Source organism: Euprymna scolopes, chromosome 43, assembly GCF_053919585.1.
Source record: "Euprymna scolopes isolate OS-2025 chromosome 43, ASM5391958v1, whole genome shotgun sequence".
Classification (NCBI taxonomy): domain Eukaryota; kingdom Metazoa; phylum Mollusca; class Cephalopoda; order Sepiida; family Sepiolidae; genus Euprymna; species Euprymna scolopes.
Genome location: NC_136524.1, coordinates 49706892 through 49731251, shown reverse-complemented (window position 1 = coordinate 49731251; position 24360 = coordinate 49706892). Strand labels below are relative to the sequence as shown.

Sequence of the window (24360 nt, the reverse complement as noted above, 5' to 3'; positions counted from 1 at the left end):
GAAATTGGATATTCTAATAACAAGTAAATCAGCTCATTGTATTTTTAAGTACAATTTATTCACAGCAGAAAACTTAAATCATTTACAGAACAATATTCAATGTCAAGTGAAGCCGCCATCTTGTCCTTGGTTCCCTCTGGAACTCTCTAGTCTTTTCTAAGGATTAGTAAAGGACGATAACTCTTACTTTCTTTATTAGCTTTATTCATTTATTTTATCGTTATATACCTTCGATGCTTGTAAGATGCTTGATGTGGGTCTGTTTGTAGAGTTGAAGTTGGTTTGCACCTTCACTGCATCCTTCAGGTTGAACCTTTCTTATCAGACTTTTACTTTTTAATGCATGTTGCTTGAACATTTTGAGGAAATTCAAATGTGTCCAGTAAAATATTTAATGAACTGATTGTGTTATTTGATTGTTTCTTTGGAAGATATGAGTGACAAAGTTGATTTGCATGTCTGACTCAAATAGATGATTGTATATCAACAGTATAGATTACATTACCACAACGATGTACTATGTAATCTTGTATCCATTTTTCTTTATCATTGTAGTAGTCTTTTGCTAATACAGGTTGTCCTGGTAGGAATTGGCATGAACTTGCACCATGATGGCGACCGAGTCGGTTTTCCATTGTCATGTTTCTCTTTGGAAGATTATTTGATGATGGCCGAATAGCATCTATTAGTAAACAGATTTTTCTGTTCATCAGTACTTCAGCAGGAAATTTTTCATTTGGGCAATTTGGATTTGGGGTAGCTCTGTAGCTACTTAGAAATATTTTTATGTCTCTTTTAACTTCAAGAGTGTTCTCTTCGGTGTGTTGACAAAGCATTCGATTTGGCCATTTGATTGTGGATGGAAAGGTGGAGATCTGAGATGCTGAATACTGTTTTGCTTGTAGAAGTCAGAAACTTCTGTTGAGGTAAATGCGGTACCATTATCAGAAACTAAGATTGAAGGAATGCTCAACATGCTGAAAATTTCTTGTAGTTTCTTTATAGTTTCATTTGAATGGTTCATTCGGAAGACTTTTGGCCACTTATTGTAAGCATCAACCAATATTAACTAATGTTGTTCATTAATTGGTCCTGCAAAATCCATGTGCAGTCATAACCAAGGGATTTCTGGGGTAGGCCATGCATGCAATGTTGTTTTTCTAGGAGACTTTGCAACCAGTTGACATTTGGCACAACTTTTTACAAGTTTCTTTAATTTCCTGTCCATATTTAGCCAATACACATAGCCATGTGTCAAGGCTTTCATCCGATTAATTCCCTGATGTCTATAGTGGAATTGCTTGAGAACTCTGTTCTGGACTTTGAATGGGACAACAACATGTTCTTTAAAGAGAAGTATTCCAATGATCTTGGATAAAGATCTTCTCTGAAAAATGGTTGAAGTTACTGATCAAAATAGGGATCAAAATTTTCCACTGCTAATAATGAAATAACAAATATTTATTGATTTGAAATAACAAATATTTATTGATTTGACGTTACAATATTTATTGATTTAAAGTTACCAGTAAAGCTTAAATCCAACATCTGTGTTTTAACGTTTGAGAAAGTATATGCACAATGTGTTTTTACAGTAATCAGGAAAAAAATAACAATATTTAGAGATTTATAAAGAATTGGAACAGGAATCACTAATTGTATCGGAATCAGGAATTTAGTACGGAATCAGTAAAAATATTTTAATCATTCGATCACTAATATATGTATACATATGTAAATATATCCATTTATTGCATAAAAGTTTGACCAATAAATAAAGAAAAAGAGAGTGCAAACCGTTTTTCATAAAGAGACATGATCTTCTTTCTTTTTTTTTTCTTTTTTCTTGCTTTTTTATACCGATTTATACGTTTTTCCTCCTATTTTCTTCTTTTTTTAATTTTACAGTTTACATTTGTCACTTATGCTAACATCTTTGAAGTTAAAAAGTCCAGTTAAAAGAATTGGTACTCGTACAGTTTGTGACCCATTCTAAAATTTTGGAAAAGAAACCTCAACTCTAAAATTGTATAAGAAACTGTTGCTTTCTTTTATTTTAACCCTAAAAAAAAAGTATTTTTTTTCTGTTAACCTAACTCTGACCAAAATCCTACACCTTAATGTAGTAACCAAGAAAAGGGGAGCCTTTGGGTCGCCCTTGATTATTTAACATTTTTTTTTTTTTACATAGTTCATTCCAGAAAAAGATGTTGAGGCAATTATCAGTTCAAAAGTTCGCTCTTGTAATTCTTCTTCGAATAAGTTGTAGTTTAATTCTAACAAGCAGGAATACTCGGCATTGCCTGGGGCAAAAGTGTAGCATATGTTTTTCATTAAAACTGCTGTAGGGGAATAAAAGCAACAACGACGGGTTACAGTGTAGAGTAAGGAGTAATGTTCCTTGATAAGAGTAAACAGAGTTCAGACACATGTAGAACCGGTATGAAAATTCTCCCCTCATGAAACAATGTCGGACGAAACAGAGTAGAAATCTAGACCACGATTCCTCTCCCCACCCCCCACCCCCACACACACACTCAGCCGGTAAACCCACTATTGAAGTGAGTAATGTTTTATTGTTGTTCGATATTGCAGTGTTGCCATGGATTCGTGTTTGTCAATAAATATTTGTCTATAGTGCTTGTGTCACGTTTAGTATTTATTTATGCTGGTCGGTAGTTTTGTTTGAACCTTTACACCTACCACACTGCTAATTCTCTACCTCTCTTTATCCGCCTTTCTAAATTTCTCTCATTGTCCCTCCCCCATTTTCTTTTTCCCTCTTCTCAATACCCTCTTCCTCCTCCACCCAGGCCACTCCATCTAGCTGAATATGCCGACAACTTTAATAGATTCTACTAGGAATGAGTCTGTCACACCGATACAACGGTTTGCATTAGATCACTGAAGTTAAGCAATGTTGACTGCATTTTCCTACTCAAAATTAGTGCATATTAACACTGAGAAACCACCATGATGAAACCTGGTCCAGTTTGTTATGTCCCTTGGAGCGGTGGGAGTTGCCCCCCTTTGTTCAATGTTTTATAATGTAAACTCTCGGATATAAATGTGAATAAATGAGCCTTGCTCAGTCGGCCAGGTTGGTCTGAACAATGATATATCCTTGTCCTGTTGTTATTAATAGAAATGTAACAAAACAAGTTCACCCCTAAAGAATTAATAAATTTTTCTATATTTTAGATGTTATTCAACCAAGGCAACGCTAATCAAGAATATCTAACTTTGTGGACCTTTTTTTTTTAGGGTTTTTTTTTTTTTTTACTTTTAACCAAATCATAAAAACATACACCCAGATAGCTGTTCTTTATATTATAGATGTACTGGCCCTGGTCACAAGATCGTCCAACCTACTTAACATTTACCTGTATTGCATTAGGTGTAATCCATATATTTTGTAAGTGTATATTTACATTGTAGTTTAACCTTGAAGAAATGCTACGCGCTGTGCTGTGGTGACCTTTTGTTGTTCATAGGTCAAGCTACCGGCATTCAGGTGTTTAGTTTTTGCCACTTCTTCTATAGCTGATTTCTTTTTTCTTTTTTTTCTTTTTTTTTTCTTTTTTTCCTGGCTCGATTGTTTTTATTTCCTCATCTTCTTGAATAATATGATTTTTTTGTTTAAATAAAATTTCTCCACTTCATTGTTGGTGAGTGTGCTACAATTTCGGTATTAGCAGCAACAGCAGCAGTACTTAAATGTCCATTTTACATTCTGGCATGTGTTGGACAGTTTTTTCATACTGAGGTCTAGACTTAGTGAGATTGAACCATACGTTTCAATATTGCTATGGTTTGCCGTTTATTATGTATAATCTTGTATGACTAGTATGGTGGGATTAATGCCTTAGTAGGGCCATTTGGGAGACAAAAGCATTTTTGCATATTTTTTTTACAAGGGAATCACCACATATCAGGGCCCGAAAGTTACTTGAGGATAAGGATTACTGAATGTAAGGTGGTAGTGTAGTAATCGTTAATGTGGTAGACTGGGTATAATTTAATTATTTATGAGGATGGCTCAACAAGAATTTGTCTACATTGGACTTGAAAGCTACAGTATTGTAGCTGGTCGGGAAACAGCAGAACAGTGTTCCACAGGTGGGCAGGTCTAGGAAAGAAGCTTCATTCATGGAATCTGCGTTTAGATTTAAGCACAGATAAAGAGTCTGTGTGGGGGGGGGTACCAAGAACCACAATAACAATTGATAAAAGTTGGGTATTAAAGTTATGTTATAGCAAAGGAAGAAAATGAAGGCTGTATGCAGACGTTCATGACTATAGAATTGCAAATAAATGAAACATTGGGAGAATAGGAGGGTCACCAGTTAGTAAGTGCGAACTAAAACATAAACAGAAATTTGTAAAATGGAGAACCTGGGAAGAACGGAATTTTATAGCAAAACATTTTTACATCTACAATTCTATAAACTTATAAAATTTTATTTTTGATTCATAAATGTTCATTTATGCAAATTTGTGTTTAGTGAAGAAAGTTGAGTTAGTAGTCACAGGGGAGTGTGAATATGTGTATGTAAGTGATATACATATGTGAGTATTTGGCAGCGTGGCATTGTGTATGTGTGTTGGTTTACCTTGTTGTTGTTAGTGCATATAGGGCTGTAAGTAACAGTTGATTTCTATCTGCTTGACTCTTGCTAGTGTGTCAGAAAATGCGCGCAAGATGAAGAGTCTCTGTCCTTTGCTACTTGCCTTACCCAACCAACGGTACGGGGAGGATAGGGGGAGTATTCAAGGTAAAAATACTTTTAAGTTAACATGTTCCTGCGGAAACCTACTTGCTGAAATAAACAACCGTATGGTTGCAAGAAAAATACAGACGACCGAGTAAGGTTAAATATATATATATTTTATTTCACACCAAATCAGAGATTTAAGACATCACCGTTAGGATGGCTGGCCGGGCGTTGAGATAAACTCGTCAGCAATCAAAGTTTCTTTGGGTTTGGTTGGGTGCGGGGCGGTGATGGCAGAAATGTGGCTTAGCGTGTGCAGCAATACTTGTTAGCTGATGTCGCTTAGCGCAGGGTTGGTGAGAGGTGATGCTTTGGTATCAGCCGAAGAAGGAAAGTGGCTTGTATCAGGATCGTGGATGAGATGGTAGCGGTGGGCGATGCTGGCTGTGCGTAGTAAGCTCCGCGTCTGATGCCGTTAGTGAGGGTCGGATGCTGGTTGAAGACGGAGCGAGTTCACAGTGCACCACGCTAGGGCCGATCTTGTCAAAAAGGCTGGTATTTTTATAGTCATGAAGCGGACGTAGTAAGGAGCAAAAAAATTTTTTTTAATCACTGGCTTGAGTTTGCTTTTGATTGTGTTTGTTTTTCGTGCTATAATATGTTGTAGTGAACCGTTTGTTCGTGTATGTATGCATGTGTTATATCGATTTGAAGCTAATAAAATTGTGAATATAATCTAGTCGGTGTTGTGAGATTGCAATGTTTTGTGAATTATATATTGGTGTTTATATGTTTAGGAGTTGCGTTTACTGTGATGTTTTTGTTTTGTATTTTGGTTTTTTCTTTTGCTGTGCAGCTTTCTCTGGCAGCTTTCTCTGGTGGTTTTCTTTGTTGAAGTAAGGTGCGAGTTATTCTAATAATGGGATATCTAAAGAAATGAGATTTGGAGTTGTCATGTGTATTTATTGTGTTCATTTGCATTGTACCGACGAACAGATTTGTCCTAGCGTCGCCCTTGCTGATTTCCGGTTTATTCATGGAGATATGGAGGGATATGCGATATAACATTGCTTTTAGGAGTGAAGAGGAAAGTGAATTCCAACAAAGCATGGAAAGAAAAAGGGTAGCAATTAGAGTTATTTGTTTTTTAGTATTCGTACAAATAACTTTGCGGTTCAGTCGCCAGACTAGTTTATGATTTTTAGCAGTTGTCTTATACAACCGATATATGATAAATTTATTAAAATTTACTTCAATTTTGTACCTTGTCTTATCTGACGGTCGCCTTATATGCCGAAATATACAGTATTTCCTACCAAACTACAAAAGATTTTTTTGGTCATATTCATATTCAGAACTTTCTGTGATATCAACACCACTTACCGTCAGAACTTAGTCTGCTTCTCTCTGAGAATTGTCTATGACGATTGTTGCTTCTCGATGATGATTTGTTTTCTTGTTCATTGAGTACTTAACTAAGTCTTTCAGTTAGACTTATAATGCCTGTTCTTACCTCGGCGTTTCCCTTATTTTGGCCTTTAGTCCTCACTTCCCCTGAATAATAGTTCTGAACAAAGGGAGAGAATTCCTGTTTTCTGTCCAGCTAACACTAATTTTTCATCTTGAAGTAGTACAGGGCTCTATGGACAAATTTATCTTTAGTTGACCTTTGACAATTAAATATTTTTGTTTACTAGCCAAATAGAAAAGTTACTAGCCAAAACTTTGTGATTTTTGGAATATGACACCTTTGTTCCATGACGAGTATGTACATCATAAAGATTTTTCTGTATTTTTTTTTTTTAATAAGTGTAATTCTAAATATACACAAAATTTTATGTTGATACTTGAAGGTATAAACATTCTAATTTCTTCAGGTGTTTTTTTAAACAGCCTTCATTAAAAAAAAAAAAAAAAAAAAAAAAGAGTATATTGTTCTATTAAACTTTTATTATTCAAATGATTTAACTTTGTTCGTTTTATTAAAAAAACGTTGAAAAGATATTTTTCATTCAGTAGTGAGCTTTGGAAGATTGTCAGTGAAAGAAATACAATCGTCAAAAGATAAGCGTTTCATTATTTCTAGTTGTCACTTTAAAAAAATCACTCGCAACTTCGACTGTTTCACTTGCAACGTAAAGCCCTGTAGTATTTAATTTTATTTTTTTTTATTTCATTTTTCATTTTTAGATCTTTATATCTAGTGGAGAAATTTCCATTTAAAAAAAAAATTTTAATTAAAAGTTAAAAATTTCTGCATTTCCTTTTACGTCAACCGTGATGATATTTTGCATGCGATGAGTATCCATGATTTTCTCTGCTACAAAGTGCCTTAAATAAGTTTCCAGACTTTTTCTCATGTGGGCGCTTTTATTGATAGTACACACATGAAGCTCTAGTTCTCTTTGAAGTAATCTCCTCTGGCTGCAATGCACTTGTTGTACCATTCCAACAACTCCTGGAAGTCCTCCTGGAAGTCCTCCTGGAAGTCCTCTTGTGCGAGCGTGTCAACAATCCTCAAGCTCCATCCTTTGTCCCATCACTGCAAGGCTGCATCCCCGGTGCCTGTTTTACAAGTACTTTAATGGTAAGTGCTCTGATGAACTCATAACACATGGCCTTCTAGACGTAAACACCCTCCCAACTGCTGTTTTTGTTGTTTGCCGTTGCTACTGCTTAGAGGTTGAAATGAGATTCCACAGCAAAGGGAGAAGGAAAAGAAAAAAAAAAAAAAGAGAAATGGGACAATTCTGTGAGGTTTAGTAAATGTAATACTGGAAAGCTCCACCTCTACCCCACCCCACCCCAAAACAAAAAAAAAGGAAAGTTTTCTTACTCGGTTTGTGAAAGGAGTGTATGTGGGGGGAGGGCTAAATTTTTTTTTTTTTTTTTTTTACAATATTTGAGTATTGAAGAAGTACAATTGGAATTACAGGAAAACTCAATGATGGCACAAAAAGTACAGTGGAATTACAGTTAGGGTTAGCATTAGGCTGAGAGATAATAATCAATTTGTGTGCAAGAATTATATATGTGTATTTTAACTCATAGGAAAGGTAAGATATATTCCAACGTTTGACGTCAACCCTTTCCATAACAATTATTTTGTTGTATTTAATCTTGTTCTAGTCCTACCAAAATAAAGACTTTCTTATGTCACCAAAACAATATTCCTTCTGTGTTTCATACTTTGTTAGCAATTATCTCTTAAAATATGCACATGCAATCCCATGTGTAATAATAAGTTGCGATTTGGTTGACAACAAATAAGCACAAGCTTCTGGGCTTGACCTTTACTCCTGATCTTAAATGGAATACGTATATCAAATCTGTTGCCAAGGCCGCTGGAAAAATGGTCGGATCCTTCTATCGATCCAGTAGATATCTCACTGCTGATGCAATTCTCTATCTATATAAGAGCCAGGTACATCCAAGGATGGAGTACTGTTGCCACATCTGGGCAGGAGCTGCTAGAAAGAACTTGTTCTGCCTTAATAGGGTTCAAAATAGACTTCGTGGCCTTGTGGGAGATGTCCTTTTCTCTTCGCTGCAACCTCTATCTCACAGAAGAGATGTTGCGAGTTTGTCTCTGCTTTATTGTTATTTTCATGGAAAGTGTTCGACTGACCTTCAATCTCGCCAAACTTTCACAAGAAACACTAGACTAGCTGAAAACACCATCAATAATTTCCCCCACTCTTTATCTGTGCCTAAACCTAAACATAGATTCCATGATCAAAGCTTCTTTCTTAGAACTGCACACCTGTAGAATTGTCTTCCATTTTGCTGCTTTCCAGCTGTCTATAATATGGTGTTCTTCAAGTCCAACGTGAACAAGTTTCTGATGAGCTGTTCCACTTAAGTTAACAAATTTACCGAACTTCGATTATTATCGATTACTATATTGTCCTTTTGACTACTGTACACTCTTTAACCCTTATCTTTGAGTGGCCTCGGCCTTGATAAGTGGTGACGCCTATGTAAAAAAAAAAAAAACCACATCCAAAACAGTATTTTTCCACAACAGGTCAAACTAAGCAGAGAATTTGAAAATTCCATTACAAGTTAAAAGTTAAAGATATGCATCACCTTTTCAGCTATAAGCAAAGTGTAGTAGTTTAGTTATTTTTTCCTGTTTTTCATTCCTAAACTCTCCCAAATTGCATTTGTAGCGACCAGTTAAATCAAATCGCTCATTGCGTAATCAGCAGAATGCATTTGGCCGGAATTTATTCGTTTCAGAAACAATTTGATTTTGTCACCCATGCAATTCTATCAGTGCATGAAATTGTGGCTGTGATGCAACTTTTTTAACACACAAATCCATGGGATTATATTTTTGTCTATTCACGCATGTAGACAGTGGACAGGCCGGAACATTCTAGAAAATCAATATAAAAGGCCTGACATGCCAAAAACAAATCAGTTCCAGACAAAGTTTCACACATGTTACTTCGCCGCTGCTTATTATCATCACACATGCCTGACTCCATCTAAAAGATGTAAAACTACACCGCGAAGAATACCAATCAAGCTGCAATAAATAAATTACTCAATCCTTTACCAATGAAGTTCATAAAAACAACAAAGAATGAATATTTTTCCTCGCAAAACTCTTACCTTCCTGGTATACCCTCATTCGCAGTGTTTCTTCAGAAAATATGTTAACAATAACAATTTCCTCAGTCGCGAAGGATTGCATAGTCATAAAAGATTTCCGGCCAATATCCTTACAACTTCACAAATATGTTTTCACTTGGATTATAATTCTGAACTTTCGCCTCATAAAAATGTGCATTTCCCCACTGTATTCATGGACTTTTATTTTTATTAATTTCATGCTCATAGGAGATTACAGACATACAAGACTGAATACAAATTAGACAACTCCCATCGATAAAAATAAACTACTTCTGGTTAAATAAAATTTATTATTTTGAGATTTTAGATCAGATGACTCCAGAGGAAGATTAAAATATCTGGACAATATACGAAGATATGTACATTTTGATAGTATGGCCATATTGAAAGAATGGATCAGTGTTCGGATTGTTATTAGGGGTAGAACAGTTAAGGTAGCAGGTCCAGTTCACAGGGGAAGACCAAAGAAGACATTGGAGGAAGTGATAAAAATAAATCAAAGAGAAAGAGGTATAAATAAAGACCTGGTGAGAAGTATGTTACTTTAGCAGTCAGTTATATTGAAGTGAAACCTGGCCAGTGAAGGTTGAAGACATGCATTGCATGTAGAGAAACAATATGAAAATAATAAGATGGGTGCGTAATGTAAAAGTCTTAAAGTAAGGCTTAGATTTGATGAGCTCAGAGGAATATTAAATATCTGGACAGTATAGTGAGATGCGTGTAGAACAGGAGACTTTGATGATATGGCCACTTTGAAAAAATGGATGAAAGTTCTGGTGGTTAGTAGGCGTAGAACAGTTGAAGTAGCAGGTTCAGTTCACAAGAGAAGGCAAACATGAAAGACAGTGATAAACATATAAACTTAAGAGAAGGAAGGATAAATAAAGACATGGTCAGAAATAGATTATTTTGAAATTGAACAGACATTAAACTAAAGAATAAGAATACAAAGAAGACTAGAAAGAAGATGAAGAAGATGCAGAAGGTGAAAAAGAAGATGAAGGAAATGAAGGGGATGATGAAGAAGATGGAGAAGATAATAAAGAAGATGATGAAGAAGATGAAGAAGAAGATAGAGAAGATGAAGAAGATGAGGAAGATGAAGAAGAAAATGATGAAGAAGATGAAGATGATTAAGAAGATGATGAAGAAAATGAGGAAGATGAAAAAGATGAAGATCAAGAAGATGAATAAAGGAAGATGATGAAGAAGATAAAGAAGGTCGAGAAGATGATGGTGATATTGATGAAAAAGATGATTAAGAAGATAAAGAGGATGAAGAAGACAAAGAAGAAAACGATGAAGCTAAGAAGATAAAGAAGAAGAAAAAGATGATGAAGAAGATGAAGATGAAAAAGATGATGAAGAAAAAGATGAAGATGATGGAGATGAAGAAGAAAATGAAGAAGAAAATAAAGAAGATAAAGATAAAGATTGGTTGGTTGGTTGGTTGGTTGGTTGGTTGGTTGGTTGGTTGTTTTTGTTTTACGGCATATCAACCCTTTTCAGGTTATTTAATACTGAATCCAAAGATTTTGAAGAAAATTTTTTTAATAGAACATGTTTGTTGTTTTCAAGTCGATTTCTATTTAATCCATAGTTGGGACCCTAACAGGTACTACCACTCCGGGTCAGAGTGGACCTGGGAGCAATGTCAATTAAAGAGTGGCTCCACACTCCCCAAAGCCCGCAAGCTGGGGCCTCACCACTGGATATAGTTTAAGGTCATATTCAGGACCAGAAGATAATGAAGAATATAATTAAGAATATAATTAAGAAGAAAATAAAAAAGAAGAAAATGATGATGGCAGACTTTAATAAGCGAAAATTAAAGTCTGTTTTCAGACGAACAAAAAAAAAAAAACAACAGCAACTAGTGTTTTCCACATTCTCTTTATTAAAAGAAGTCAATTTATTTATTTATTATCCCTAAAAATCGTAAAATATGATTTTCGTAAAAAAAAAAAAGTACTTGATTGATTTATCTTGTATATTTTCATCTAAGTTTGTCATGTTCTCTTATTCTCTTTAATAAAAGAAGTCAATTTATTTATTTATTTATTTAATAAATTAATTTATTAAGAAAAAAAAACTAAAAATATTCGATGGTCTGCCCTTGTTGACCCATATTTTCGCCAGGTCTCGGTAGTGCCGTTATCTCTCAAACAAGATGGCATGTGGCAAAGCTTCGATAAAACGTCTGATAATATTTAATTTTCTTAAATAAAAAAAACTACTTGATCGATTTACGTGATTTTTGGAATATGACATCTTCATGCAGTGACAAGTGCCTACATTATAAAGATTTTTTCAAATTTTTATTGTAAAAGAGATTTGTTGCGGCCCGTTTATAGACTTGAACCATTACCGATTCTGATCCTGGTTTTAATAATGAAATCATCCGAAAGAGCACAGCCACAACATAAAAAGGAAACAAAAAAATGGCCAGCTATAGACTCACCTATCGGGAGAGTTTGTTAAATGTTCAGCGATTTAATGTTGTTTTGATTATAAAAATCAAGATTTCGAAAATATGCCTTATCCGTATGTTTACTTTGGACAAATCTTGTTACCTCTTTATGTAAGGAAAGTATATCACAGGAATACGCAAGGTCAACATATTCTGCCTGAGTTTAAAACAAAAATTGGTACTTATACAGTTTAATAAAGACATTAAAAAATGAAAACATTGAAAAAAAAGGTTATATTATGCATATTCGTTTTGGACTGAAGTCTCCGAAAAAAAAAAATTTCACTTAATTTGATCAAGTAGTTTTTTTTTTACAGCAGAAAAACACGTTTTTATGAGAGCATGTTGAAGTCAGCCACCTTTACATTTTTTAAACACGCCACGAGAGATAACTCAACTTAAAGCGATGACACTCCCTCTCCATCTTTAATACTAGCTTTTTTTTCTTAAAAATCGAACCTTTTGCGGACAATTTAAAATTCAAAGAAAAAATTTACCGATTAGAATACGTTTTAACATTTAAAACTTTTACTGCTTTCTGTTTACATTGGGGCGGGGGGTCCTGTAAGGTCAAGCATTTGTAGATACAGACTTTCTGAATAAGGACTTAATATTTGTATAGAATTAACTTTAATTTAAAAACCAAAAAACCCAAAAAAACTTAAAACATAAAAAAATAATAAATAAACAACATAAAAAAATAAATACGCACTCTGTTACAACTTTCCCTCTCAAAAAAAATATTCTTTACAAGAATTTAATTAAACCTTCCTGAGGCAATAAAAAGAAACAAGAAAAGAAAACTCAAAAGTCCACATAAAAAAAAAAAAACATGAATAATTAAATCAAAATAAAAATCTATAAAATAAGCTACAACGAAATGGAGTTTCATTTTTTGTGATACTATAAAATGGCCCTGCGGTGGATTTCAGTCACTAAGTGCTTAAAGGGGGGGGGATAGACAAAGAAATCGGAAATATCCTACAATAGACAAAGGGATAGGAAATGGCTTAGAAAAACAAAGAAAGAGGAAATATCCTACAATCAACCATAACAATAGAAACCTACTGATAAAACAGGGAAGGGCAGCTTCCGGTAACTAGGATGGGGTGGGTGACCAGTGATACCAATGTAGAGGGGACAGACAGTTGAGATCGAGATGCGCTCGAGAGCGAATGGGAGTTGAACAGTCAGTTAACAACTAGATGCGCTAGACGTCGTATGGGAGTTGATAACAATAACAGTTTGACATTTAGAGTTGTTTGTGAAACAGCGATAGACAAATGTAACATCGATAGAACAGGGGAAGACACACACACTCACACATGTCCAACAGTCAATTTATATGTAAACATTGGCGTTTGTGTTTTTCCTTTGTTTGTTCATATTTCTATTTTGTGAACCGCGTGTGTTCTCATCGACAGTTGCCAACGGGAAAAGGACAATCCCGCCAAAAGAAGAACAGTCGAACGAAAAATCCACAGTACACGACGTTGGGAGTCGGCGATTGTCGAGGAGCCACACACACGTTGGGGTTACACTTTATTCAAAAGCAACTTTATTTGTCATCTTTGTTAGTCGCTTGTACAAAAGAGAAACGGGTTAGTAGGTGGAAGGGTTCTTGTGTAAAGACAGATTTAATATATTGCCGGCTTATTGAGGGGAGAACAGTTCAATTCAAATGTGCCTGCAGCCAGCAGTTGTCAGGACAAAGGAGGCCGGTTAAAGGAGAAAGAAAGAGCCAAGTCTTCAGTGTATTTTTGTGTTGTCATGGGTGTGCGTGTGTCGATGTAAAGTCCTGTAGCATTATGAATAAAGTTTGTGTGGGTACTGCACGTGGAAATGAGTGGGAGTTAGAAGAGAGCAATATTGGCTTGTTATACTCACTTTGGCCGGGGACCAAAGCCCCCAGCAATGTGTGCTACTGAGCAGAGCAGAGAGAAAGAGGGTAAGAGTTTCAGATTTCACCTTTTATGTACTCAGTCACGTGATTGAGAGCTGGCTTGTGATTGGACAAGCCAGGGAGAAAATGGATTTCAAATCTTGACCCACAACAATTCAGCAGCCACCAATGTGAGAGACGACAACATGGTCAGGAGAGAAGAATAAAATTGAAAAATGTCTATCGTATACAATGTTGGGGTTGGCAATCGTTTTTGAGCAAGGTAACATGTGGTATCATCACAGGATATTCTTCTAGTTCCATTTGAAATTCCATACAGACTCCTGAGTTTGACAGGAAGATTCCCAAGTTTAACAAGAGATACCTGGAGAAGGTCGAAGGTTACATGAAGGTTACGTGAAAATAACACTCGAAATGAAAACAGTAGTCTGAAGAATCTAAATAATATGAATAACCAATCCTCATTTCGAAAATTCAGAAACATAATTTAATTTCTTCTTTTTTTTATTAGGGGTTTACAGCTTATCAAAGCTCAAAGGTCAAAGCCCCCCCCCCGGCAATGTGTGCTGCTGGGCAGAGCAGAGAGAAAGAGGGGGTAAGAGTTTCAGATTTCACCTTTTATGTACTCAGTCACGTGATTGAGAGCTGGCTTGTGATTGAACAAGCCAGGGAGAAAATGGATTTCAAATCTTGAGCTGCAAGAATTTGCTCCTGCCTGTGATTGTAACAAGTTTCAGCTGCTACAGATCTCTTAGTGCTAGACATTTCCATTTTATACTTTTTTTTTTGGTCAGAAATTCCTTTCCTTATTTATTCTTTCTTTCTTTTTCATTTGTAAAAAGAAAGGATTTCCAACGTATTTTTCTAAATATTTAAAGGCAACATTTTAATGCATTGAAAGGGGGGAGGAACTTGGTTGACTGTTTAAATACTGAGAATGTATGTGCTTTTAATTTTGTTTTGGTATTTCAAAACATTCCCTGAAACAGTGTTAAAGTGTTTCAGTTTGGTTGTGCAAGAATACAATTTCAAATGTCAAAAATATTTTTCAAAACCAATCAAATTATTGCAAAGACAAATCAGAGTTAGCATAGTCTTTGGTGTTTATTGGTCCTGAGTCCATAAATTCACCAAACTGAAATGGATTATTTTTTATTTTAGTAATAAAGTCAGTTTATAGCTTCTTGACAGTCTTTATAACAGTTTATTTTTCAGTGCAGTATTTTTCTTATTCTCTTACATAAACCCTCGATTCCCTCTCATCATTCTATCAGTCATAACAATTATATCTCTCTCAGCTCGTTTGATAGATTTTAACACCAACTGTCCAAATAGTTTTCTTTTGGTTAAAACTTCTTCTAAACTAGTTATCATAACTTTTTTCCCAGGCCTATGACTCATTATTTTCTTTATTACTCAGTTACTTTTAACAAGCTTATTTGAGAGAACGCTAGTTACCTAACACTTTGTCTAGTCTACAGCCCCTTCTCTCCCTGTTTGCCAAATTATTCAAGACAGTTTAGGCCTATTTGTGTCTCTTAAGTGCTCAGTCACTTTTGACGAGATTATTCAAGACAATTACGGTTGACACTTGACCCAATAGGCCAGAGGTATTATCCGTGCCCCGACTTTTTTTGATATCAACATTATACAACAATTATTGCATATTCTCCTTTTCGTGTCACAATTCAGTTTGACCTTATCATTAAGCATTGCAGTTCTATCTAATGTGAGCACTGTTTATTCACTTATTAATTCTATTTTTGCTATTTTCTAAGCTTCTTTGTTCGTAAACCGACCCATCATGAATCCAGTCACTAACTTCAGATAACTTCAGTTATGTTCCATGTCCAGTAGGGCAGGTCGATTTTGGAACCCTGATGAGGCAATGGTGATGTAAATGTCTCCTCTCATCACCTAGGACATGAGCTAACCAACCCTCTTCTCTATTGTTTCAGGGTGTAGAGTGAACAGCATTCTTTAGTGGAACTTGGAGGACGCACTCAGACTACATCAAGATCGTCAGTCTCTTCGCCCATTCCTCATCGACTAGGGAAAGGTGTGCTACTCATCTATGCTGTTCACTCTACACTCTCCATTTCTTCAGGCAACCTAAAATAAAAATTATACATATCAATGAGATGATCTTCGATTAGGACGGTTAAGAAAGAACAAAGGAAATTGTTTAGAGGTAAATGCATAACAAAACGTCATTCCCTTGAGCATGAAAAGTGGAGCGAGCATACAAGATCTTTGCCCCCTCTAAGCGTGGGGGATCACGTGTATATTCAAAACCTAACCGGAAATCACCCTAAATGCTGGAAACGAACAGGCACCGTTGTGGAGGTGAGACAATTTCACCAATATGTCGTCAAGATAGATGGCTCTGGGAGACTTACGCTCAGAAACCGACAACACCTTCGGAAATTCAAGCCTTTCAGAACCACAACTAATGAAGACGTGATAGAGTCCTTCCTACCAGTCACCAGGCTGCCGGAAGAAGCCTCTGTCAGCACCATACCAGGGGTGTCAGAGGACTCTCCTGCCACCCTGCCAGAAGTCCATGCTAGTAATCCAACGGATAGTCCCATACGTAAGTCCAGCAATAAAGATTTTTATGACGTGCCATTGAGCCCTTCTGAGATCCTTCCAACTACCGCTCATGCTTCTAACCCAGCTAGAGATTCTGCCACTCCCAAGAACGCTGGAGCTGGAAACGACACCACCCCCAAGAACATGCATACAATTGCCAAGAAGGCCCCCAGGGCCTTGAGCCGACTGATGCCACACAACGCTCCTGGTGCTTCAGAGACTGCACCAACGAGTAGGTTGCGGCCCCGACGAAACCAAGACTAATGATTCTATCACAGTGTATATAGCTTCAGAGGATTTTTGTACAGGATTTTTTGTCGTGCCCGCAAAAAAACTCACCGTGGGTGGGGGAGATAGCTAATGTAAATGTCTCCTCTCATCACCTAGGACATAAGCTAACCAACCCTCTTCTCTATTGTTTCAGAGTGTAGAGTGAACAGCATTCTTTTTCACGTCACTCACCTGAAATTCCTCGTGAACTTGTGGGGGAGAGGAATGCATGTCGAGCAGGTTTAAATTACAGTTGTTTATGAGTAAATACTTTTTGAAATGGGACCTTTCAGTTTTTGCGCAGTTGAGAATAGTCTTAACAGCACACATTGTGATATAAATGGAAGAAACTGTCAGCGGCTGAATTAAGTTCAACATCAGAATTTTGATTGTCCATGCTCATGTTGTGAAAAAGAACGCTCAGCATTCTTTAGTGGAACTTGGAGGACGCACTCAGACTACATCAAGATTGTCAGTCTCTTCGCCCATTCCTCATCGACTAGGGAAAGGTGTGCTACTCATCTAGATGATAGTTGGGGTTTGACATAGAAAAGACCTAAACAAAATATTTTTCTCAAAATCGTTATCTTTGCTTGAGGAAATGACTTTAAAAGTTGAAAAATTGAAGCGATTAAAAGTTTTTCGGTGAATTGTTAAGAACGTCCCGTCATCAAAACAAACAGTACTGTTAACAAAATTGAATCATTATTTAGAAAATTTTAAACTACATTTTTAAATAAAATGAGTGAGGATAATGAATTAACAAAATAAATATTAACTGTAAAGGCAAAATTATGTTTTTTAAATAATAACGACCAAAGTTTGCGTTTTCATTTCAGGAACTCATTATTGATATTGAAAATTACCGTTTGTTTATTATTTAATTTGAAAACATTACGATTTAGGCTTAATTATTTTGAAAGGAAAAACGAAAAAGACTTGTTTAAAATATATATTATTATATTTCAAGTGTCTGCAGTGAATTTAAACATATTTGTATTATCTTTTTTAATTTGTTTTTCTATTAGGTTGGTGCAAAAATAATGGCAGTTTTTGACGTTCAAATGAACGTCAAAAACATTATTTTTGCACCAACCTAATATTTCACATCAAATTCTATTTGAAAATTTTATTAAAATATGGTAATACTCCAGTTTTATATTAAAAAAAAAAATAGTCCACACAATTTTATTTTACACAGTCTTTACGAAATATAAAAAATTTCAAATTTTTCTACTTGATAAAAAATACTTTGCAGAAAATTAGTGTCAAATTTTAACTTTTTATTTTTAGGGAGTAATTGTTTTTAAGCAGTGTTTTTCTTCTAAAATTAAATCAGATAACCCACAAAGATTAATATGAGTAAATAAGGAAACTCCTTTAAAGGTTTTTCGTTATTTGTGCATCTATGTTATTGTGCTAAAATAACTTTATTTAGAAAGCCATTCTTAATATGGGAAAGAGGTTGTATTGTAACTATTCTGTACTTTCACCTAAAAATTTAATAAACAAAAATTTCGTAAAATATATATAAATATATAGATACCATTTAAACAGTCTAAACAAACTTATAAAAAATATGTTTAAATCAAAATGGTTTATTCCAAATTTCTCTAAAACAAAACAAATATGTTTAGCTATGTTAAAATGAGTATGAAACAATATCCCTTATCACAGTCTATAACTGATCTGTAAGACTAGAATGTTCGTCTTTAACACTAAAACAGCATTGACGGTAAACCGAAGTCTCCACAAAACAAGAAAATATGACAGACAGGACCGAGGGAAATTTGAAAGTGGACAGACAAGAAAAGAAGCAAGCAAGTGTACTCACTGATTTTTTTTTTTTTGTTGTTGTTGTTGTTGTTAAGTTTTCTCCCCCCCCCCTCCCCCTGGTTTGCCTTTTTGTCACTCTTTTGCTACTGTATTTTCCATGGTGACGTTTATTCAAAAAAATTTTTTCTTTATATTGACACTTTTTTTGGCAAAAGGTCTGGTGGTGACATCCAAAATAAATATAATGTAATGCTCAGACCGTGTTTGTTACACTTCAAGCCTGTCTCGGACGCCCATGGCGTCCAGTACCATCACAAAGAATCAAAGCAATAAAAATAAATAAATCTGATACAGCTTTTCTGCTGTTTTAACAAAAGGCTTTTATTACCGTTACTTTCCAAACAATGTCTGCTTCTTTTTTTTTTTTTTACTGTTCATTTTGTCTGCTGTCTGATTAACAATACCCCGCCATCTCGACACCAGCTTAAGAGTCTCTCGTTGCCACTACGTGGCCACATGTTCATCTTGCCTAGCGTGCACTTTGCTTCTCTCCTCGACCACACACCAGCCGTAATCAGCTATTTGTCATCTTTGCCTTTACACATCCATCCTCTCTGGCATGCACTTTACTTCTTAATGACCACGTTCTGTCTTTTTTCCTGTTTCTTGTCACACAAGCCACACACACGCACACTTACTAACTTGCGTAGTGCTCAAACGGCTGCTACTGCTGCTAATACCCTTACTAGCCATCAATTCTCCGACTGCTGCTGACATTTTCACATGCACTCATATGCACTCTGTTACATTTCCGAAATAATTTCTTTTTCTTTTTTTTAATGATTGAAATTTTCACACTCCTTGAAAAAAGAAAAAAAATCTGGAAGATTGACTCTTAAAAATTATTATGAATAAACAGACAATAATAATTAAAAGTTTTGTTTTTGTTCAATCGATGCCGTTTTTTTTGTCAACGAGCAAATAAAAAATATGTTTAGAAATCAAACGTGAATATTTTTTCTATGGAAGACCAATTTGTTCATTTTCACATCTCACTAATAAAAAATCGTCGCGTAACTTATATTGTTTCTTCGTTGTTAGAACAAAAATATAATTTCTAAACCAAGTAACTGAAACAATTATAAGTTCAATGTTAATTAAATTTGTTCGTACACGGCTGATTTTACAATCTGTTAATATTAAATAAAAAAAATGAATTATAATTATTAAATAAAAGAAATGACTTTTAGTTTATAATTAATTCCATACAAAAATTTTGAATAAAAAAATATAATTTTCAGATTTTATTAAAATTTAAATAATGCTTAATTTTAGGAATTAAAAATTAATATTTCCCAGAATAAAGAGGAATTTAATAGAATAATCTAGATATTATTTCGGGCTAAAATTTATGATATTGAAAATTAATAAATTGTTATCAACAAGTAAAATTTGTCACTTAAGGTCGTCCATAGATACCAGAAATTATTTGTTTTAGGTGTTGTCTGTTTTAAATGTGATGTTTTTGGGATATGTATTTTTCATAATATTTCAAGCTAAAGGTAAGACTTTTACTGTTATATGTCACTTGACTAATGAGTAAACCAAAACTTTAACAAGGTATAACGTATATTTGTACTGACTCCCCCCCCTATATTTTTTATGTTTAATTTGGCTATCTGGCAGAACTGAATGAGAATCAACCTCGCCCCCTAAGAATGGCTTTCAGAATAAACACCTCCAACCTCCCCATGTTAAGAACGGATTTCGGAATAAACACCCCCAACCTTCCCAACGGCTTTCGGTTTTTTGTAGTGTTTTTTAGTGGATTATTATTGATTGGACAGGTCCTCAGGGCTGTTTTTCGCAAAATTTGCCGCCTTTGTTATATTATATCATTTTAAAAAGTTTTGTCATTTTACGATGTTCAAATCAAATCAAATTTCGCCGGTTTTATGGAGTGTAAAATAAATAATATACGATTTAAATCCTGATTCTTTTTCAATATAGAGTAAAAATTACGATGAATTAATTTCCTTTTACTAGTTTTTATTTGTATTTTTTTTTTTTTTTTTTTTGTGCGGGTCGGTCAAAATGCCTTAGCGGGCCAGATCCGGTCTGGATCTCTAGACTGTTGATTTTGGTGCTGATGGAGGGGGGGGGGGGCACACACACAAAAAAAAATCTGTTTACGTAGCTGGCGAGCACCTAATTTAACTTACTTTAAAGTAATTTCCGTTAAAAAAAAAAATTAATGGCAAAACTCAACTGCTCACGCTATCTAAATAATAAAAGTAAAATTAATTTGAAACAAATTGTTTTATTATTTAAGTTTTGTGATAAATAACTTTCAATTCAGCAGTTAGTTTCATTTTTACCATCTGCTGTGTTAGACGCCTAGTTCCCACCGATTGTTGCCCCCCCCCCAACCCACCGGCGATTCATGAGAGAAAAAAGTTGTTTTGCGTATAAAAAAAACCAAGGCCACAGTGGCAGATCCCAGGTGTAGACGGATATTTTGGTCAACGGACAAAATCATGAAAGTCATGTCGATTTAAAATTATTTTTAATTTACCACAAGATCGGGTTTTAATATGTAAAGGAAATGTAGCTCCACAAAAGGGAAGGGCGCTCTGAGAAAAACATTTTTTTTTTTTTTTTTTTTTTTGTAGATTTCGGTGTACTTAAAAAGAATATGATAACGGCTTCCGTCACAAATTTATCGTTTGCATGGTATGAACCCCTGAACCTTGGGACTATTTTCCGCCATTTCACTGCCTTCGTTTACGCTACGCGGCAGTGTTTTCTTACATGCACGAGTGTAGTAAAATGGCTTGTCACATCGCGGAGGAATCTTTAGCGGACATTACGAATAAACAAGAAAGTTTTGTTTTTTTTTTAAATGAGGTTCACTTTTTTGTGTTACGTAGTTTTTAATGCTTTTTCATTTATATAAAAAAATTCAGTTTCCACGAACTAAAACGGACTTTTATGTTTTTCGTTTTTTGGGGGAGTGGATAGTATTCAATTATAGAACTTGTATATGTTAACAGGCACTTTTGCAGGTTAATTAACCTTCTTTTTTTTTTTTTTGATAAGTAACGCGCTGACATTTATCGAACAGTACCGTTTAACATTTCACAAAAATTCTGTTTACATTTGGGGACAGGACGCGGTTTTGTGACGGCGGCGGTGGAGGAGCAGGGCGGTTTTGTGGCGGTCTGGACCCCCCCCCCATGTAAATATAATTTTTGTGAAATGTTAAACGGTACTCTGCTCGATAAATGTCGGCGCGTTACTTATGGAAAAACGGTTAATTAAACTGCAGAAGCACCTGTTAAGCTATACAAGTTCTATAATAGAATACTCCCCCCAAGCAAAAACATAAAAGTATGTTTCTCATTTTTACTATTAAATAAGGTGAAAACTTTTATTTTTATGAATAGTATTTCTTGTGATTTAAAGATATCCACCATGTATTCATGCGCCTTGTGAACCTACATTTCAGTAAGAATCTATTTTTGCGTAGCGCAAATGAAGGCAGTGAAATGATGGCAATAATAGTCCCAGGGTCAAACCATGCAAACGGTAAATTTGCGACGGAAGCAGTTATCATATTCTTTTTAAGCACACCGAAATCTACAAAAAAAAAAATTCTATACGAACTTGGGACGGGCCTTAAAGTAAAATTTTACCAAATAAATTGTAAAAAAAAAATCCCCAAATCTATGATTTTTCTTCCTTTCATCCTAGCTTTATGACCGGAAATTAATTGGATTTCTTTTTCAAATCTTAGAAAAATATAGAAAATACCCATTTTATCTCGATTACCACCCCAAACAATGAATGAATTTTATATACTTTTATTTAATTAATTACATTATGCCGTGATACAGAAGAATAGGCGACTCGAAGTCCGCAGCAAATAGTGTCAGATAAAAAATATATCTATTTTATAATTTTTTTTTTTTTTTTAATTTATCAATATTTCGTAAAGTATATTTTTCATAATACTAAAAATATATTACAAAACGAGCCAGGATGCAAAGTTAAGACGCCGGAAGTGTACTCGGTTTACCTAAATATGGAACAGAAGTCACTAAATATGAATCGAAATACAAAACCGTATGGAAATAATTTATTTTAAAAAATTAGGGTTTGTATTACTATACACATGGATTCGAAAAAGTTATCAAAAAAACAAAAACAAATATATAACAAATAAATGTTATCAAAGGCAAGATAAGTTACTTTTTTTTTTACCTAACTGGATACCTTTTAGTGTTTTTAGATACTCCTTGGGCGTTGAGTTCCATGGCGACCAACAGAAAAAATAATGGTTGCTCCCTTAGTAACCCCCCCCGTACGCAACATTTTTTTTATTTACTGATGTTGCCGTAGTAACTAAACGATTATTTGTCACATTTACAAACATTTATTTATTGATTTATTTTGAAAAAAAAGTTTTACTCTTTATGAATATTAAAAGAAAACAGTTATTAAACATTTACTAATAATGTCTCACTTTTACAGACATTTGTTTTTAAATTTCTTTTTAAATGACGACTTTTACCGACTTTTTTTTTAATAGCATTTACGGACGGGTATGCTGACAAATATCAGTTAAATTTTGCGAATATTTTTTCATTCCCCCCCCCCCAAAAAAAAATGGCGTTTATTCCGAAATCCGTTATTAACATGGGGAGGTTGAGGGTGTTTATTCTGAAAGCCGTTCTAAACATTTATGGAGGTGAACCTAATGTAAAAAAAAAAAAAAAAAAAAAAAAAAAAAACTAAACCATTTACTGATAATTTCTCACTTTTACAAATATTTTTAATTTACATTCGCGGATGAACAAAATATTGTTGAATGTAACGAAAACAAAGCGTTGGGTTTGTATTACTGTACACATAGATTCGAAAAAGTTGTCAAAAAAAACAAATATATAACAAATAAATGTTATCAAAGGCAAGATAAGTTACTTTTCTGCCAAACTGGATATATTTTTTGTGTTTTTATTTTATCCGATTTTTTATTTATAACACCTTTTCACAAACTTACCGTGTTATAGAGAGAATCATACGCCATCTTGAATTTTCCAATACATCGGTAAACACTGTATAGTTTTCGAGCTGAATAAACACGTTACATTGAATAAAAACACGAAAAATATATCCAGTTTGGCAGAAAAGTAACTTATCTTGCCTTTGATAACATTTATTTGTTATATATTTGTTTTTTGACAACTTTTTCGAATCTATGTGTACAGTAATACAAACCCCAAAAACGCTTTGCTTTCGCACCATTCAACAATATGTTGTTGATCCGCGCATGTAAATTAAAAATATTTGTAAAAGTGAGAAATCATCAGTAAATGGTTGAGTTATTTTTTTAATCTTTCATTTTTTTTTTTTTTTTTTTTTTTTTTTTACATTAGGTCCACCTCCACAAATGTTAAGAATGGCTTCCAGAATAAACGCCCTCAACCTCTCCATGTTAACAACGGATTTCAGAATAAACACCATTTGGGGGAGGGGGATATTTGCAAAATTTAACTGATATTTTCCAGCATACCCATCCAATACTATTAAAAAAAAAAAAAGTCGATAAAAGTCGCCATTCAAAAGAAATTTAAGAACAAATGTCTGTAAAAGTGAGACATTATTAATAAATGTTTAATACCTTTTTTCTTTAAATATTCATAAAGAGTAAAACTTTTTATCAAAATAAATAAATAAATAAATGTTTGTAAATGTTACAAATAATCGTTTAGTTACTACGGCAACGTCAGTAAATAAAAAAAAATATTACGTGCGGGGGAGGACTAATGGAGCGACCACTATTTTTTTCTGCTGGTCGGCATGGAACTCAACGCTCAAGGAGTGCCTTTTTTTAAATTTCATGTAACACGTTTATTCAGTTCGAAAAACATACAGTGTTTACCGATGTATTGGAAAACTGAAAATGGCGCCCGACACTCTTGAACACG

General features: G+C 34.5%; 1 protein-coding gene across 2 annotated transcripts in view; it reads left to right on the top strand.

Moving 5' to 3' along the window:
• Window positions 1–19868: 19868 nt before the first annotated feature.
• The window catches only part of LOC145268338 (peroxiredoxin-5, mitochondrial-like), a 52617-nt gene continuing 48125 nt past the window's right edge, over window positions 19869–24360 (top strand). The window contains exon 1 of one of the 2 annotated variants that reach the window (XM_080123840.1): window positions 19869–19932. The gene's annotated coding sequence lies outside the window, so the exon portion shown is untranslated. Of the gene's footprint in view, window positions 19933–24165 lie in introns of those variants that run through there. The other variant, XM_080123839.1, reaches the window with a different exon arrangement.